This window comes from Anolis sagrei, chromosome Y (assembly GCF_037176765.1).
Source record: "Anolis sagrei isolate rAnoSag1 chromosome Y, rAnoSag1.mat, whole genome shotgun sequence".
Lineage (NCBI taxonomy): Eukaryota > Metazoa > Chordata > Lepidosauria > Squamata > Dactyloidae > Anolis > Anolis sagrei.
Window position 1 is genome coordinate 49564391 of NC_090035.1, and position 16732 is coordinate 49581122.

The 16732-nt window shown below is 44.5% G+C and overlaps 1 protein-coding gene across 3 annotated transcripts in view; it reads left to right on the forward strand.

Moving 5' to 3' along the window:
* Nucleotides 1-2696, forward strand: part of LOC137095239 (transcription factor Gibbin-like) — a 660796-nt gene extending 658100 nt beyond the window's left edge. For all 3 annotated transcript variants that reach the window (XR_010908820.1, XR_010908819.1, XM_067461679.1), the window contains one exon: nt 111-2696. The gene's annotated coding sequence lies outside the window, so the exon portion shown is untranslated. The remainder of the gene's footprint in view (nt 1-110) is intronic.
* Nucleotides 2697-16732: the final 14036 nt, after the last annotated feature.

Sequence of the window (16732 nt, forward strand, 5' to 3'; positions counted from 1 at the left end):
GAGTTATGATGTCACTCAAAACGAACAGAGCATATATATATATATATATAGAGAGAGAGAGAGAGAGAGATTTGCTAGCATTCACAAGGCCTCTTTGTTTCCTTTTCCAGTTTCCATGATCAAGAGGAAGAAGACCCTCCTTCGGCTCCTGCAACAAACCGGGGCTGCTCTTCACATTGCTTCTCGGTAGATAGGTGGGATAGGAAGAAGTGGGAGCTGCACCAGAGAAACCCTCATCCACCCAGAAGGCCCAGCAAGAATACAAATGTCTCGCCTTGCCTTTCCTGCCCTGTCCCCATCCTCTCTCTGTATTCCTGTGCCCCCCTGTGTTGCTGCCTATCCTGCCCCCTCTCTGTCCCCAAAATGCGTTTGTCTCCTCTATTGAGAAGCAAGTGGGGGGGGGGGGTGAGGAGCAGTTCTGGGGGGCTTTTCTTTCTGCATAAAACCAGCAATTGTAAATACTTTTCAAAAAATTTTTTAAAAGAAAATAAAAAAAACAATACAAAAGAGCAAACACAATGAAACACACACACATAGTATGGGTTGTTGTGAGTTTCCTGGGCTGTCTGGCCATGTTCCAGAAGCATTCTCTCCTGAGGTTTTGCCTGCATCTATGGCAGGCATCCTCAGAAGTTGTGAGGTCTGTTGGAAATTAGGAAAATAGGATTTATATACCTGTGGAATATCCAGGTAGGAGAAAGAACTCTTGCCTGTTGGAGGGAAGTGTGAATGTTGCAATTGGCCACTTTGATTAGCATTTAATGGTTTGGCAGTTTCAAGGTCTGGATTCTTACTGCCTGGGGGAATCCTTTGTTGGAAGGTGATTGGCTGGTACTGATTGCTTCTAGTCTGGAATTCCCCTGTTTTTTGAGTATTGTTCTTTATTTACTGTCCTGCTATGGCTGACTTCTCTGGTTGAAGGACAAGAGGGATCTTCTCACCGCTGCAGGAGTCTACCGTATACCGTGCAGCTGAAGACAAGTTTACATAGGGACCACCAAATGCAGCATTGCCTGAACACGAATCAAGAAACGTGAAAAGCACTACAGACTAACTCAACCAGAGAAGTCAGCCATCGCAGAACACCTAATAAACCAACCTGGACACAGCATATTATTTGAGAACTCAGAAATGCTGGACCACTCTAACAACCACCATGCCAGACTACACAGAGAAGCCACTGAAATCCGCAAAAAGCAAGTGGACAATTTCAAGAGAAAAGAGAAAACAATGAAAATGAACAAAATCTGGTCATCAGTTTTTAAAAACTCTAAAATCAGGACAGTAAATAAAGAGCACGCAAAATCAGAGGAATTCCAGACTGGAAGCAATCAGGGCAAGCTAATCACTCCCCCCTCCCCCCGGCAACAAAGGATTCCCCCAAGCAGCAAGCAGCCGGACCTTGAAACTGCAAGGCCATTAAACACTAATAAAGGTGGCCACTTGAAACATCCACACCTGCCCCCAGCAAAGAAGAGTTTTTTCTCCCACCCTGGACATCATTGCACAGATATATAAACCTCACTTGCCTATTTTCCAACAGACCTCACAACTTCTAAGGATGCCTGCCATAGGCACAGGTGAAACGTCAGGAGAGAATGTTTCTGAAACATGGTCAGACAGCCTGGAAAACTCACCCCAACCCAGTGATTCTGGCCATGAAAGCCTTTGACAATACATTACAAACACACAATGTTTTTCAAACATCAGAAATCAATGTTTTTGAAGACAAAAAGGGGGGGGGGGGAATCCGAATCTAGACCAAGTCAAGGCAGGAGAGAAGCTAATTGGGTCAGGTATGCACTGAGAAATCTATTTGCAGATTGACAAAAAGTAACAAGAACCTATTTATTGTATATAATGTTTTATTATAAATCGTGTATTGTATATTGCATCTGTACATCTGCTGTGGTTTTGTGAAGTGCAAATTTAAGCATAGGTTTCATTGAGGTTTTCAGTTGCTTTTTATTGTTTAGGGGGATTTTTTTAAAAGAAAAGAAAGAAATTGTTTGTTTTTTGGCAGTTACACATCCAAAGATCCAAATTTGTATTTTGAAAGTAAAAAAAAAAATCTAGGAAAAAGGAAAGAATGAAGACAAGCAAGTCACCCTCTTTGGTTGAGAAGAGGGGAGAAGGAGGGGAGCAACGGTATTTTCTGAGTTCTCATTGGCCACTTTGTAAACTGAACTGAGTATTTCCTTCCTTCTTGTGTGCCCCCTTTTGCGCCAGTGCTGAGCTCAGGGTGTGCGTGCGCATGGACGTGTGCTTGCGTATGCACATGTGACTCTTTTGTCCTGCCTTCTTTACCCCCTTCTCCTTTACCTTCCCCTGGATTTGGAATCATATGTACAGCTTTGTAGATTGTGCAAAAGGAAAAAAAGAACGAACGAAAGAAAGGAGACAACCAAGGATGAATCCCACTCCAACTTGCGGTGTCCATTACTGATTTGAATTGTACAACTAAACATGCCAGACTTAGTTGTCGCTTGGAGACGGAACACACCTCCTGATTCTCACCAAATAAGCTCCTGCTTGCCTGCTTCCTTCCCCCGGGCCAAGTTGCCTTCATCCACTGCCCCCCAGGTCCCCTTTTTTTCTTTCCCCTTTCCGCTTTGCACCCCAACTAGTCTTTTTGTGTATTTAGAAAGTAATTTTTAATAGACACTTTTTATATTAAAAGAAACCTATATATTGAGTGACCAGGCTACTCTGTGTGCTTCTCTTGGGGGTGGGGGGTGGGGGATGCATGGATACCTGGGGAGTTTCAACTCCCACCATGAAATAGAGACCAGATATAAGAAAATGGGTCTCACGAAAACAAATAACTTGTAATTACTTGTAAAGGGAAAATCTGTAAACATATCAAATATAACTCATGAGTTAATGACCACCTAGCGAGCCTTGTCCCTGAGCTACGTATCACTCCTTCTGACCACCTCCAAGGATATGCGTGTACCACTGTCGAAGGCCATCCTGAGGGTGCTCTCTCCCAAACCGCGGAGTTTTATAAGAGTGAGAACCCTCAATACAGCCCCATGGATAGCTCCCATTTTATGAAACTTAAGGCCAAAGGGTAAAGGTTTTCCCCTATCATTAAGTCCAGTTGTATCCGACTTTGGGGGTTGGTGCTCATTTCCAAGGTCATGTGGCTGGCATGACTACATAGAGCACGATTAACTTCCCACCTGAGTGGTACATATTGACCTACTCACATTTGCATGTTTTCGAATGACTAGGTTTGCAGAAGCTGGGGCTAACTTCGGGAACTCACCCCAATCCCCAGATTCGAACCAGTGACCTTTTGCTAAGCAAGTTCAGCAGCTCAGCACTTTAACCTACTGCCCCACCAGGGGCTACTTATAGGGACGTATGAGGGAGTCCACCATGCAATCCTAAGGCGGGGGTGCCACGGTGCCTAAAATGACTATTTTATTTATTTATTTATATACCGCCTTTCTCAGCCCAAAGGCAGTTTACATTCGGGATAATTCAATGCCCCCAACAATATAAATCACTAGGTTCTTGTGGGTTTTTTCAGGCTATAGAGCCATATTCTAGAGGCATTTCTCCTGACGTTTCGCCTGCATCTATGGCAAGCATCCTCAGAGGTTGTGAGGTCTGTTGGAAGTAGGAAAAATGGGTTTATAACACAGAAATGCTGGACCACACCAACAACCACCATGTCAGACTACACAGAGAAGCCATTGAAATCCACAAGCATGTGGACAATTTCAACAGAAAGGAAGAGACCATGAAAATGAACAAAATCTGGCTACCAGTATTAAAAAAACTCAAAAATTATAACAGCTAAACAACAGAGAGGGAAAAAACCAGGCACAGATTAACACCTCCCAGCAACAGATTTTCCCAGGCTCAGGCAGGCCTTCAAATGCTAATGAAGGTTATCAGCTAAACATTCACACCTAACTGCAGCAGGGAAGAGCTCCTTGCCCCACCCCAGCCATTCCACAGATATATAAACCCATTTTTCCTACTTCCAACAGACCTCACAACCTCTGAGGATGCTTGCCATAGATGCAGGCGAAACGTCAGGAGAAATGCCTCTAGAACATGGCTCTATAGCCCGAAAAAACCCACAAGAACCTAGTGATTCCAGACATGAAAGCCTTCGACAATACAATATAAATCACCATTAAAAACACTTAACATATAATACAAAACCATATAAAACCAGTAAAAAGATAAGTACTCAGCATCTCATTACTAAAACATTTTCCAATCACATCATCCAGTCATTCCATAGGTCTAAATTTGCCAGTTACACTGCATTTGCAAAAGCTTGCTCGAAAAGCCAGGTTTTGTCTTGTTTTCGAAATGTTAGGAGGGAGGGGACCGAACTAATGTCCCTAGGAAGGGAGTTCCACAGCCGAGGGCCCACTACTGAGAAGGTTCTGTCTCTCATCTCCACCAACTGCATTTGCAAAGATGGCAGGAACAAGAGCAGGGCCTCCCCAGAAGATTTTAATGTCCTAGAACGTTAACATGCATTCAGACAGGTAAGCTGGGCCAGAACTGTTTAGGGCTTTATAGGCTAAAGCCAGCACTTTGAATTGTGACCGGTAGCAAACTGGCAGCCAGTGGAGCTGGTGCAACAAAGGAGTTATGGGCTCCTTGAGTGCTACTCCTGTTAGTAACCTGGCTGCTGCCCATTGGACCATTTGGAGCTTCAAAGGGAACCCCACATAGAGCGCGTTGCAGTAGTCTATATGGGATGTAACCAGAGTGTGAACTACTGTTAACCTTTATCATGCCTTGGAATCTTATTAATGATTCAAGGAAATTATGCAATCCCAAAGCGAATTCCCACTAAAACAGTGGGGTAGGCAAAAAAAAAAAAAAAAAAAAAAAGACAGAGAGAGAGAGAGAGAGAGAGAGAGAGAGAGAGAGAAACCCAATGCAAACTTGGGAGAAATAAAATCCTACTTTGTGCAACCATTGCATACTCACACTCTACACAGGGCAGGAGGGTGGGTCACACTGGCACGAGACAAACTGAAAAAGGGGAACAGAGTAGCCTCCTCCAACTGATTGCTCCCCCCCCCCCAATGCATGGGCCAGCAAACCAGGCAGCCCCAACCAAGTCTGGCTCCTTCATGGGGTCATTCAAATTGACCCCCCCCCCTCCAGCCTAAGCTTTAGACGGGGCGGTCACCAGTACTTGGAGATTTGTGCAGGGAAGGGTTAGAAGGAAACTTTGGTTTATTTGTGTGCAGCACCGGATTTGTTGAGCGGAGGGCTGGAATGGAGTGGGAGTTGGTGCTTTTCAAGGCTAAAACAGTGGACCATGAAGGCCTGTTTGGATGGTTGTTCTGCAGTCCAGTGCATTAGAGTTGTGCGCAGATCTGTTTTCCTTCAATACAGCTGTTCTTTTGTTACCTTTGGGAGCACGTAGTAGGAAGTTCCCTCCCAGTACGAAAATCAGCTTGACATGAATAATAATAATAATAATAATAATTATTATTATTATTATTATTATTTATACCCCGCCACCATCTCCCAAGGGGACTCAGAGCAGCTTACATGAGGCCAAGTCCTACAAAACAGTGCAGCAATACTAAGAACAGACAATGACAATAAAATACAATAAAAGATAAAATACAATAAACAATATAAAACGCACATCAAACAATATAAAATCATAATCAAACACAAAAAATAAATCACAGTGGGCAGGGCCAGTAGCAAGGAATTAAAAGTTTAAAACACTGGTGAGAAAGCAATGTAATGTATCTGGACAAGGGATCAGAGGGATGAAAATAGGATTTAATTGCACTACTAGATAGAAAATAAAATGCTTCCAATTCAGATCTTTCCTTAAAGGCACACTGGAACAGTCAAGTTTTCAAGCTCTTCCTAAAGACTGCCAGGGTAGGGGTTGCCTAATTTCTCTGGGGAGAGAATTCCAGAGCTGCGGGGCCACTACAGAGAAGGCCCTCCTCCTCTTCCCCACAAGTTGCACTTGCGATGGAGGCGGGAGCAAGAGGAGGGCCTCTCCGGAAGATTGAAGGGATCGTGTAGGCTCATAAAAAATGCAGTCATGAAGGTAGGTGGGTCCCAAATTGTTCAGGGCTTTGTAGGTAAGTACCTGTACCTTGAATTGGGACTGGAAAATGAATGGCAGCCAATGGAGCTCCTTAAATGGGGGTAGACTGCTCCCTGTAATTCACAGCAGTTAGTAGTCTGGCTGCTGCTCGTTGGATCAGTTGGAATTTCCAGGCCGTCTTCAAGGGCAGCCCCACATAGAGTGCATTGCAACAGTCCAATCTATTATTATTATTATTATTATTATTATTATTATTAACTTTATTTGTACCCCGCTAGCATCTCCTGAAGGACTCGATGCGGTTTACAGAGGCCAAAGCCTCAGAACACAATACAATAGAAACATAAACACAACAATAAACAAAGCAAATCAAATAATTAAGCAAAATAACAGCAACAGTGACAATGCATCAAGACACTTTAAAACTGGGCCGGCCGGCGCAATGGGGTACAGGGTTAAAAGTGCTGAAATGGCTGGAGGAACGTAGGATTAAAATAGTGCGGTGTGCAGTAATATTGATTGTAATATTAGAGGTAACTAAGGCGTGGACCACTGTGACCAAATCCAACTTCACGAGGTACGGCTCCTCCTCTGCTTTTTAGCATCACAGTTTAATCTTTTTTTATTCACCCCCCAGAAAACAAAAAGAAAACCCAAATTACTTAAAAACTACTCTCCTCTTCCAGGAGGTTTCTTTTTTCCTGAAAGTGGGAAGCCTCTGTAAAATTCATTGGAAAGACTGTGTGGCTGTTGGCATGGTGCAGCCTGGGAGAGAAAATGTGCGCCTGCCTGCAGCCAAGCACCTCTCCTCTAGAGTAAAAAACAGAACTTGCCTTGGGAAGAGTGTGTGTAACATGCAGGCCTGAGAGAAAAAGCACATGCCTGTCTGCAGTTGAACACCTCTCCGTCTCCTCTAGAATAAGAAACAAACTTGCCTCTTTGCCTTGGAAAGAGTGTGTGTGGTATGCAGGCCTGGGAGAGAAAGTGTGCCTGTCTGCCTGCAGCCAAGCGCCTCTCCATCTCCTCTAGAGTAAGAAACAGAAATTGCCTCCTTGCCTTGGAAAGAATGTGTGTAGCATGCAGGTCTGGGAGAAAAAGCATGTGCCTGCCTGCAGCCAAGCACCTCTCCATATCCTCTTGAGTAAGAAACGAACTTGCCTCTTTGCCTTGGAAAGGGTGTGTGTGGCATGCAGGCCCAGGAGAGAAAGTGCATGTCTGTCTGCAGCAAAGCGCCTCTCCATCTCCTCTAGAGTAAGAAACAGAACTTGCCTCTTTGCCTTTGAAAGAGTGTGTGTGGCATGCCAGCCTGGAAGACAAAGTGTGCATGCCTGCCTACACCAAGCATCTCTCCTCTAAAGTAGAAACAAGTTGGAAGCCTCCTTAAAGCACATGCCTGCCTGCAGCTGAGTGCCTCTACTCTGGAGTAAGAAACAGCTTAAATGCCTAAAATTTATGTATTTATTTATTATATCCCACTTTCTCTCACCCCGCAGGGGACTCAGAGCAGTTTGCAACTTGGCAATATTCAATGCCGCACATTTAACAAACAATACAATACATTATATAATAAAACAAGAAAACATATAAATAGCATAAAACTGTTAAAAAGATGGGAAAGGGAGCCTGGAAAGCCCCCCTCCCATAATGGACCAATAGAAAACAAATCTTTCTGGCACCCCAAAGCAAAACCAGATAACTGTCTTCCCAATTTCAGGAGGCTCTCAAAAAATAAATTGGGGCCCCCACCAAAAACCGGGAGATGAAACAGATTAAGGTTTACCCAGATTGCACAAACCTAGAGTGCATTGAGCCTTAGTTCTTTGTGCTGGTGCAGGGAACCAATTTCCAGCTCGCAGCCGCTCTGCTCAAGGCTGCCAGCCTTTCAGTTGGTGGCTAGAAAAGAGCTGGCTTGTTTTTCTTCAACTGAGAGTCCTCTGCGCCAGCATAAGCTTGGCAAACTAAATGAGACTTATCCTGCCTTGTGTTTCAAAGCAGGGAGCAACATCATCTGCCTTTGTGCCCACTGTGGTTGAATGACTCGGTGCCTTTTAAAAAAAGATTCCTGTGCTGACAGCTGGAGTGCCAAGAGGAAATTAAAAAGACCTTCAAGATGCCAACCTCTTCATCCCCTAACATGCTAGAGGAGTTGTCTTCAGGTAGCCATCGCTGATTCTACAACTGCAGCATGACCCAACTCCTGGACAGATTTTCCATGTGGTTCTGAACACACCAAGGCCTTCCATATGCACTGGCTGGTGCAGTGCAGTCTTCCCAGAATAAGCACCCTGCAGACAAGGAAAATTGTGTACTGCTCAGATGCGTTCTGTTTCAAAGGCAGAAAATAGGCCTAACATTTCAATCCTGGATCCAGTGTTCATCATTTGGGATTACAACACCCAGAATTCAATTACATTGACCATATTAGCAAAAGCTTCAGTGATTTGATGGTGCCAAAATCTTTCTTATGTATATGAAAGAATCTGATTCAGCCATCAATCCTACGCCTCTCATTCAACACCGAAGTATTTGCCCTGCTGAGCACCTTTCTTCTCCTTTGTGTGTTTTGCATGGCTGAGTTACAAGCAATGAAAAGATACAGAAAGAACCTTTCCCTGAAAGCATTTGCTATTCTAAATTTAGGGTTCTCCAAGGTTGGGGCAATGAAATATCCACGTAGAAGCCTTTAGGTTCCAGTGACTTTATAAGTTGTGTTGCTTATTCGTGCTCTCTTCCAGGTTGCTCCCCAAGTGATGACCACAATATCCAATAGAGTTGTGCATGGAATTTGTTTGTAATATTTCTTTTGTGCCCTCCATTTTTTTGGAAGCACGAAATGGGAAGCCTCCTCTCCACATGAAAATCTGCTTGACATGTAAGCCTGCTTTGTGTGCATCTGAACTTGCCTCCTTGCCTTGGAAAGAGAGTGACTGTGTGTTGGAGTGTACAGGCAGGCCTGGAGCTTGGCTGCAGATGAACTCCAGGCCTTCTTGCACACCCCACCACACCCACACTCTCGGAGTGTGGCGGGGCATGTAGGCAGACCTGGAGCGCACCTGCAGCTCAGCACCTCTTACTCTTCATCAGTGGTTTTCAATCTGTCGGTCCCCAGGTGTTTTGGCCTACAACTCCCAGAATTCCCAGTTTACCAGCTGTTGGAATTTCTGGGAGTTGAAGCCAAAACATCTAGGGACTCGCTGGTTAAGAACCACTGCTCTAGAATAAGAGGCATGTGGATGTAGGTACTGGCAGGTGTGTGCGCTTTCCGGACCACATGCACTGTCTTTCCAAGGAGGGTGAGTGTGTGGCTTGGCATGTAGACAGGCCTGAAAAGCACATGTGCCTGCCTATGCCTACAGCCAAGTACCACTTATTCTAGAATAGAAAAAGCAGGTACCAGGTAAGAACAGAAGTGCATGCTGGGAAGGGGAAGGCTCCCCACCCCATAAGGTCCGATTTTCGGGGCCCCGAACAAAAAAAAAACAGATCGGGGCCCCTAATGAAAACCAGGACACGAAATGGGGCAAGGTTTATCTCGAAAGTTCAACACTAATTTTGGATCAAGTCCCTTTAAACTCTTTAAACATCCCATATAGCCTACTGCAATGCTCTCTACGTGGGGTTGACTTTCTGGAAGCTTTAAATGGTCTAACGGTCAGCAGCCAGGTTACTAATGGGAGCGGCGCTCAGGGAGCATACAACTTCTCTATTGCGCCAGCTCCACTGGCTGCCGGTTTGCTACCGGGCACAATTCAAAGTGCTAGCTTTAGCTTATAAAGCCCTAAACGGTTCTGGCCCAACTTACGTGTCCGAATGCAACTCCTCCTATGAACCAGCTAGGGTGTTAAGATCATCTGGATAGGCCCTGTTCTTGGTCCCGCCTACGTCACAAGTACGTTTCGTGGGGATGAGAGACAGGGTCTTCTCAGTGATGGCCCCTCAGCTGTGGAACACCCTTCCTAAAGATATTAGATCACCCCCCCCCCCCTGTTGACATTTCAGAGGAAAGTGAAGACTTGGTTGTTCGAGCAGCCATTTGAATAGGCAGTGTATTCCCATTAATGCATGCTACACTAGGCCCCATTTCAATGTGTTATTGGGCAGGGAAGAGTAATTGCCAGTATTAAACTCCATCTTTTGCCTTCCCAAATCGGTGTGAGGGGGGAAGAGCTAACTTAGAAGGGATAGTACTGGTTCTAAATCCCCCTCCACCACGTTCCATTAGCTAGCTTCAAAGTTATGGTTTTGTAGGAAAAAGAGAACAACAGTATCCACTTTGTTGTTGTTTATTTGTTCAGTTGTTTCTGACTCTTTGTGACCTCATGGACCAGCCCACGCCAGAGCTCTGTGTCAGCTGTCACCACCTTCAGCTCCTTCAAGGTCAAGCCAGTCACTCCAAAGATACCATCCATCCAACTTGCCCTTGGTTGGACCCTCCTCCTTTTTCCTTCCATTTTCCCCAGCATCATTGTCTTCTCTAAGCTTTCCTTTCTTCTCATGATGTGGCCAAAGTAATTTGTCTTGGCCTCTAATATCCTTCCCTCCATTGAGGAGTTGGGCTTTATTTCCTGAAGTATGGACTGTTTGGATCTTCTCGTGGTCCAAGGCACTCTCAGAACTTTCCGCAGTTCAAAAGCATATATCTATCTTCCTTCGCTCAGCCTTCCCTATGGTCCAGCTCTCACATCCATAGGTGACTATAGGGAATACCACTACTTTTAACTATGCGGATCTTCATTGCAAGTGTGATGTCTCTTCACTATTTTATCGAGATTGGTCATTGTCTCCTCCCAAGAAGTAAGTGTCTCCTGATTTCCTGGCTGCAGTCTGCATCAGCTGTAATCTTTGCACCTAGAAATACAAAGTCTGTCACTGCCTCCACGTTTTCTCCCTCTATTTGCCAGTTATCAATCAGTCTTGTTGTCATAATCTTGTTTTTTAAAAAAATGTTGAACTGCAACCCAGCTTTTCATTTTCTTCTTCCATTGATTAGAAGGTTCCTCAGTTCCTCCTCACTTTCGGCTATCAACGTGTTATCATCTGCATATCTAAGGTTGTTAATGTTTCTTCTAGCCATTTTAACCCCTGCCTTGCATTTGTCAAGCCCCACACATTGCATGATGTGTTCTGCATACAAGTGGAATAGGTTGGGTGAGAGTATACAACACTGCCGTATGCCTTTCCCAATCTAGAACCAGTCTGTTGTTCCATGTTGTTGGTCATTATACAGATTCCTCAAGAGACAGACAAGGTGGCTTGGCATCTCCATACCATGAAGAACTTGCCACAATTTATTATGATCCACACAGTCAAAGGCTTTCGAATAGTTAATAAAACAGAAATGTGTTTTTTTCCTGAAATTGATTGCCTTTCTCCATTATCCAGCAGATATTGGCAATTTGGTCTCTCGTTCCTCTGCTTTTTCTAAACCCAGCTTGTACATCTGGCAACTCTCTCGTCATTTATTGCTGGAGTCTTCCTTGCAGGATCTTGTGCATTACCTTACTAGCATGAGAAATAAGTGGCACTGTATAGAAGTTTGAGCATTCTTTAGAATTTCCCTTACTTGGTCTCTCTGTTGGTCTCTATTTTTGCCTGGAGCTGACTTGAGATGGTTTGCAAGGGACAACATGGTATCCCTCTCCTACCAGCCACAGATATAAATTAGGAAACCAGCTGGACACTGGCAATGAGACAGCTCACCCTTATCCTGAGACAAAAGGCTTCTTTGCAAGGGGGAGAAAGCAAAGTGGGTTATATGGCATGCCCAGTTACACCTTCTAATAGGAAAGAGTGATGGAGGGTTACTGCTATAATGGAGACACTGCCCCTTCTCATTTGTTGTCTGAGGCAGTTGCCTCATCCTACCTAATGGCAAGACTGGATCTGAAACTGCTCATCATCATAGGCAGAGCTTGTTTGTCCTCCACAATGATAAGACAGATATGTGCCTCCCCATCCTATGCAGATCCAGCAGAGAAGTGGTTAAAAGCATTTATCTTTTTCAGTGCATCTATCTATTACTCCACAATCAGCCTGCTTGATGGCATTTTTCTATCAAAAGCCGAGGTTAACAGCTGGAAAGATCAACATCCACTGCTATGTGAATAGAAGATGACATTGAGACACCTGTGGTATTGCTGATGATTGCCAACAAAACTGGGTAAACAAACAAAAATGTCTGTCAAAGTGGTGATTTCGGATGCTTGTGAGACCCAAGCCTTATTCAGACAGGCAAACAAATACTTAGTTGTCGATGTATCAGCATAATCCCAAACATGATATGGCATGCTTCATGTGATCTATCCCCTTCACATTTCATAGAATCATAGAATCATAGAATCATAGAATCAAAGAGTTGGAAGAGACCTCATGGGCCATCCAGTCCAACCCCCTGCCAAGAAGCAGGAATATTGCATTCAAATCACCCCTGACAAATGGCCATCCAGCCTCTGCTTAAAAGCTTCCAAAGAAGGAGCCTCCACCACACTCCGGGGCAGAGAGTTCCACTGCTGAACGGCTCTCACAGTCAGGAAGTTCTTCCTAATATTCAGATGGAATCTCCTCTCTTGTAGTTTGAAGCCATTGTTCCGCGTCCTAGTCTCCAAGGAAGCAGAAAACAAGCTTGCTCCCTCCTCCCTGTGGCTTCCTCTCACATATTTATACATGGCTATCATATCTCCTTTCAGCCTTCTCTTCTTCAGGCTAAACATGCCCAGTTCCCTAAGCCGCTCCTCATAAGGCTTGTTCTCCAGACCCTTGATCATTTTAGTCGCCCTCCACTGGACACATTCCAGCTTGTCAATATCTCTCTTGAATTGTGGTGCCTTGAATTTGCAAGGAGGAATGTTGTGTTACGTGCATGAACTTAGCAGGAACTTCATAATGCATGGAGACATTGAAAGGCACGACCACACAATTTGTCCCCATTCCCCATTTGCATTGCGGCAGTAAGTCTTTGTTTAACACCCAATCAGAGCTCCAGAATTTCTCTCTTCCTAAATGTATCCCATTTAAATAAAGAAGCCATTCATGAATTGTATTATGAGTTTGGGGTTTCCCCAAGCCTGCTTTATTAGCACAAATGTATTCAGCGGCCACTTTGGGGCCATTGTGAAGAAGGGAACAGAGTAGACATCTTGTCTCCTGTGACATCAGAGCCCTTACCCCACCACCAACGGCCGCTCTGGGACCAGAGTGAAGAAGGGAGCAGAGAAGACAGTTCCATCTTGTCTCCTGCGAAATCAGAGTTCCTTCCCCAGCAACAATATAATATTATATAATACTAATATTATGAATTATTATTATGCTAATTATATAGTATGTCTTATGTAGATATGACTTGTAAGCTGCTCTGAGTCCCCTTCGGGGTGAGAAATGTCATAAATAAATAAATAAATAAATAAATAAATAAATAAATATTCTGGAGGGCCACTGAGTGCCACCTCCAATCTAGAATGAGCCAAAATGCCAGAATCTACGAGGGACGTTCATTAAAAATTTCTCTTGAATCACTTTCTGTGGACTGAGAGCAATGAAACCTGGCCCAGTTCTGAGTCCTTCTCTCCATCAGTGCCACTCAGAGAAACACACTTCTCCCATCTTTTAAAGCAACTATAAACACCTCGCTTGTAAAAGTTGACAGTTGCGCTAAAAACCATGTTGTGACTTTGGAAATCAGAGTCATCATCTGAAAACCGCTTGCCCTACAAAAATAACTTCCTTTTTGGACAGAGGTGGCAAGCCAATGGTGCGAGGTCGGGTGAAGAAGGAGGATGCAGTAGATTTTCAAAGCCACAGGAGTATGCTTCTTCCATTTAGGCAACAGGTGAGTTGTGAACTGGTGCACTGTCTTGAAGAAGGTGGACACCTTTGGGGTGCATGCCGCATTGTCTCCTGGTTTTGGTGGCCTCCCACAATTTCCGCAGGATTGAAGCCTAATATGCCCCAGTGATCATGGTCCTCTTTGCTAGGAAACCCATCAATCCTACTCCATGCTGGTCCCAAAATACCATGAACATGAGCAGGAACTTGCCTGCCGAGAGTTCTTTGCAGGCACTGAGTCATGATGCTACCATTGAATCGACTCGTCTTGAGTCTCAGGATCAGAATGATGGACCCAGCTTTCCTCCTGTGTGATCAGTCTGTTGAAAAACTCCTCATCATTTTCAATAGAGTCTGAGAGCATTCGACTTGTTCCTACTTCTGGAAAGGTTTGAACAGCTGGGAGACCCAGTGAGCAGATACCTTATGCACGAGAAGATGGTCTTCGATTATTTTTTCCATGGACCCATATTAATCTTGACATTTTGGGCTAGGTGGTGAATGGTTGTGTGGCGATTTTCCAAAATGGCAATGTTCCATTTCCCAGGAGTTTGATTTGTATTGCCCCATAATTGTAGGAAATGGCACCCCTTTGGCATTTCTTCCAGGGTTGTTACAGACTCAGCAACACCCTGATAGTTAACCATTAACCTCTGTTGAAGTCAGCCTGCAAAGCCTTTGCTGCTGTTGGCTTGCAAAAGTATCTTTTTGATCTTGAGACCACCCCTTTTTTCTGGGGATGAAATCTCTATTTTGAGAAGCTCTTCTGCCTTCTACAGAATAGAAAAAGACTCAGATGTGCTTGTGGTCAAGTCAGGCCAGCTCAGACAAGCCATCGTAAGTACTAACTACTTGCCTTTAGAGCTAGTTCTGAGTTTAGATAGGGAAGGACCTGCTCTTTCTAAAATAGCAACTCAGCACCAGGGCAGAGAATATCCCAGGATTTCTCTGCCATTGGAAGAAGCTCTAACTACTTCACCTCCAAGCTAGCTTTGAGTTTAGATAGGGAAAGACCTGCTCTTTCTAGTATAGCAACTCCAGGCTAGGGTAGAGAGTATTCCAGGATTTCTCCACCACTGGAAGAAGTTAACCCAGCAGCTGAAGGGAAAAGTAAGAAAGAAACATCCTCATGATTTTATAAGTTGATTGTTTGTATTTGTAACTTCAACAAGTTGTGCCAAGCCTGTCAAGGACTTTGAGAAAATAAAAATCCTGTTTGATATTCTATCTGAAGTGGCCTTAGTTACTGGGACTCCTGAGTTTTAAAGTAAGGCCCCTGCAGTTTACCCGGCTAAAGAAAGAAGCACAGCATCGTTCCAACTTTAAAGTGCCTTGGTGTGACTGCACAGGCAACCTCCACTTGCTGGATGATGTGTTCATCAGTAGCACAGTGGGGTTGTCTTGGAATTATAAGTTGCTTACCTGTAACTGTAGTTTCCTGAGTAGTCACCTATGAATTCGTACATTTGATATCTCTGCGCCTGCGCAGTACAACTTATGGAACCTTCTAGAAAGTAAAAAGAACACTTTAGCCCTCAGCTAGTCCCGCCCATCTCCCCTGAGTATAAGTAGCCCATGGGCGGGACTAGCCGACAGTTCTCTTCCGCCGCAAAGCAGCTGGAAGGCGTGGCATGATACTCGAGGGGAGAACGGGTGGGCATGTACGAATTCACAGGTGACTACTCAGGAAACTACAGTTACAAGTAAGCAACTTTTAATTTCCTGTCGTAGTCACTATGAATTGTACATTTAGCGAGCTATAAGCATCGGCTGGTGGGATCATGCCACCGCCGAAGAAAGCACCGCTCTACCAAATTCCATATCCCTATCAGAGACTGCATCAATCTTATAATGTGACACAAATGTCAACGGGGATGTCCAAATAGCCGCCCGGCAGATGGCATCAAGTGACACACCTTTCAAGAAGGCCATCGACATAGCCATTGACCTAGTAGAATGGCCTCTGATCTGTGACGGTAATTCCTTGCCTACCAGGCAATAACATAAATGAATAACAGAAACTATCCAAGAGGAAAACCTCTGGGATGAAACAGGGAGACCTAACATATCCTTTCGATACTTAATGAACAATCTAGGAGTCTTCCTAACCGATGCCGTCCTATCTACATAGAATGCGAGCACCCTGCGCACATCCAATAAGTGCAGGGAGTGCTCAGTAGATGTGGATGGGTTCTGAAAGAACCCAGGTAACACTAGTTCCTGAGACATATGGAACCGAGAGGAGACCTTAGATAGGAAGGCCAAATCAGTTCGTAAAACTGCCCTATCCCTGTGAAACTTAAGATAGGGAGGATCCACTCGTAGAGCGCAGAGCTCACTGGAGCGTCTGGTTGACGTTATCGCCACCAGAAAGGCAGTTTTCCATGATAAAAAGGAAAGATCAATCCTAGCTAAAGGCTCAAAGGGAGGTTCAGAAAGACAGGATAACACCAACTCTAAACTCCACGCTGGGGCAATAGGGGCCACTGACAGCCTAGTCTTAGCAAAACCTCTTAAGAACGTTTTAACTAATGATGGCAACCCAGACTTTCGCCTCAACCATGAAATGGCAGCTAAGTAGCACTTCAATGAGGAATATGATAACCCCAAGTTCGATAGGGACACCAAGAAATCCAATACAACAGGAATAGGAACATTAACTGGATCAAGTCCCCTGAGACGGGCAAATGAGCTGAACTTCGACCATTTGTATAGATAAGAGTGTCTTGTTGAAGGTCTGTGTGCAGCTTCAATGATCGCTAGCACAGGAGAGGACAGAGTGTCAAACGGGACTAGCGAAGTGGATTGATTCTCCACGTCGTCAGCCTCAGCTTGTACACCTCCGGA